The sequence below is a fragment of the Erigeron canadensis genome, chromosome 5 (assembly GCF_010389155.1).
Source record: "Erigeron canadensis isolate Cc75 chromosome 5, C_canadensis_v1, whole genome shotgun sequence".
In the NCBI taxonomy this organism is placed as follows: Eukaryota; Viridiplantae; Streptophyta; class Magnoliopsida; order Asterales; family Asteraceae; genus Erigeron; species Erigeron canadensis.
The window spans coordinates 6,891,936-6,894,153 of record NC_057765.1 but is presented as its reverse complement, the minus strand read 5'-3'; the positions used below and the strand labels follow the sequence as shown (position 1 = coordinate 6,894,153).

At 33.4% G+C, this 2,218-nt stretch overlaps 1 long non-coding RNA gene across 1 annotated transcript; it reads left to right on the top strand.

Annotated features, from left to right (window-relative positions):
- The first annotated feature begins 724 nt into the window (after positions 1-724).
- Positions 725-1,089, top strand: LOC122600085. Its single transcript, XR_006323991.1, has 3 exons — positions 725-762; positions 862-924; positions 1,003-1,089. It is a non-coding gene; the product is annotated as an uncharacterized LOC122600085 (long non-coding RNA).
- The last annotated feature ends 1,129 nt before the right edge of the window (positions 1,090-2,218 follow it).

Below are 2,218 nucleotides of genomic sequence, written 5' to 3'. Positions count from 1 at the left end.
TAAATGTAAACACAAGGAGGCAAACAGATCTTGTTCCAATGATTTAGGAATGGTGGCTCTGATACCACTTGATGGTTCACTAATGCACAACTTATGTTATATTTAAATTAGACAAGAAAGTAAATAAGCAAGTAAATAACAAGAACAACATCAAGTTCAATTGTAGTACATCAATGCAAGGATAATCATATGTATCATTGATTAAACGATGAATACATGGTTGATCTTACACACTTGACTTATAAGAATACAAAAGAACAGAGGTAATTGCTAAGTCTAGACACACTAAAAACTTAAACAATTACAAGTGACACACACTTTCAAGGTGACTAACACACTTGATACAATGCGGCTGTGTTGCTTTATATAGAGGAAGAATTAGGGCAACACAGCCTTCCTTTGATAGAGATAGATGGTGGTTGTTGACATTCCATTGGCTCCTTGTACTTCCAAGCAGGAGATTTTGTCTTCTTTACCAAAATGGGTATGAGAGAGAAGACCCAAGTTTTGGTCCCAACAAGTACCTTTTCCAATTAAGGTATGTTACAGTTGGAAGAACCACCATGTGACTCCTGTCTTCATATGGTTTGAATACTTCCCGCCATGACAAACATTTGGTCAGCATGCAACCCGCTGAGGAGAGTCACTGGACTTGCTGAAGACTTGCTGACTATACATGTCAACGAGTAAGTCTTGTCAGCGAATCCAAGACTCAAGAAAGGGTTTGTTCACAGACAAGACTCTCCCATTGCTTACTCACCGGTAAGTAGTAACCAAGAATCTTTATCTATATATTGTGGTTTGTTTAATAGTTCTATTGATTTATGTATATTTTTGGTACGATATATGAATCATATATAGTGATCTACAAGAGATGGATATCCCTGCTGGAGCGAGATTGCTTATTCTTGATTACCTCAAAAGGTTTGAATCTTGACTTTTCATTTGAAACCTATTTTGCTTGTTGTACAGATCTTTTACATTTTGTTTTTGTGTGCTTAGGAAGGAAGAGGTGAAGAAAGATGTTTGGAACTAGGCTTTAGAAGTGAAATTTAAGGAAGTGTATTACAATACACATGTATTGTTCAAACTTATTTTTAAGTTAAACTAAGATATGATAACTTGACATTCCATGCATATTTCCATTCTAATATTCTATATGGGCATTCTGAATGCACAATTGTTATTTCTCATGATTTGGGATAATACTTTCTCATAAAGTAATTAGAATTATGATGGGCCAGGTTCATGAGAATCTTGTGGTCCAGGTTTTAATTGAATGAGCAAATGTTTCAATTATGATCAGATGGCGCTGAAATAAGACATTTTTCTTGACCTAAATCTCTATCGCCAGTTCTTGTAATTAACGTAATGATGGCTATTCACTAGTAAATGAAATACATTTTTCAACATCTTAACCCCAGCGGTCTTCCTTCATACACTGTCATAGTATTGATATCCAAAATTGGTAGAAGACGATATTGAGTGCTACTTACTTACTTACTTTGTAAACGAAATACATTGATCTAGTCAAACATCTTTTTTTCTTTTGAACAGTTGGGAAACGGTTTTCTTTTAATTACAGTTTGTGTCACACATTAATTACGGGTAATTTTCAGTCCGTTGTCATCCCTATTTGTGTCGCTATATATATGTTATATTCTATTTTGATTGTTTAGGTTGTGGTCCGTAGAGCATGTCTAATGCTACAATTGCCACCATTGGCTTAATGTAGATATCACTTTTTTGTCTCTAGGTTAGTTTGTAGCTGCTTATATTACCAAGTTCTTATGAACATGTCATGAAACAACGATCCTTAGCATACATAAAAATATGAGAGGCGGAAATATTTTCCATTGATATAGAACTACTATCTTATAAAACATTTTGTCCTTTTTTAAAATCTCAAAAAATGATTTGAACTATCTAAATTACCCCTCTTCTTTATTCACTAATTTAAACATCACTACCTATTATTACCTATAATACCCTTAAATCTTAACCACTCATTGTTCACTTTGTCCTCAAATCTCAATCACTCATTTTTTTTCTCCCTACTACATAAATCATTGTATTCCTCTAATTCATTCAAAATCTTTTATCTCAAAAACGTATATCGATAAATTATTAAAATTGTATGGGTGTTCTTAAAATTTCATGCTCTTTCATTAGAGATGTCATTAGATATACTTTCGACAAATTTTTAAATCCTAGGGCG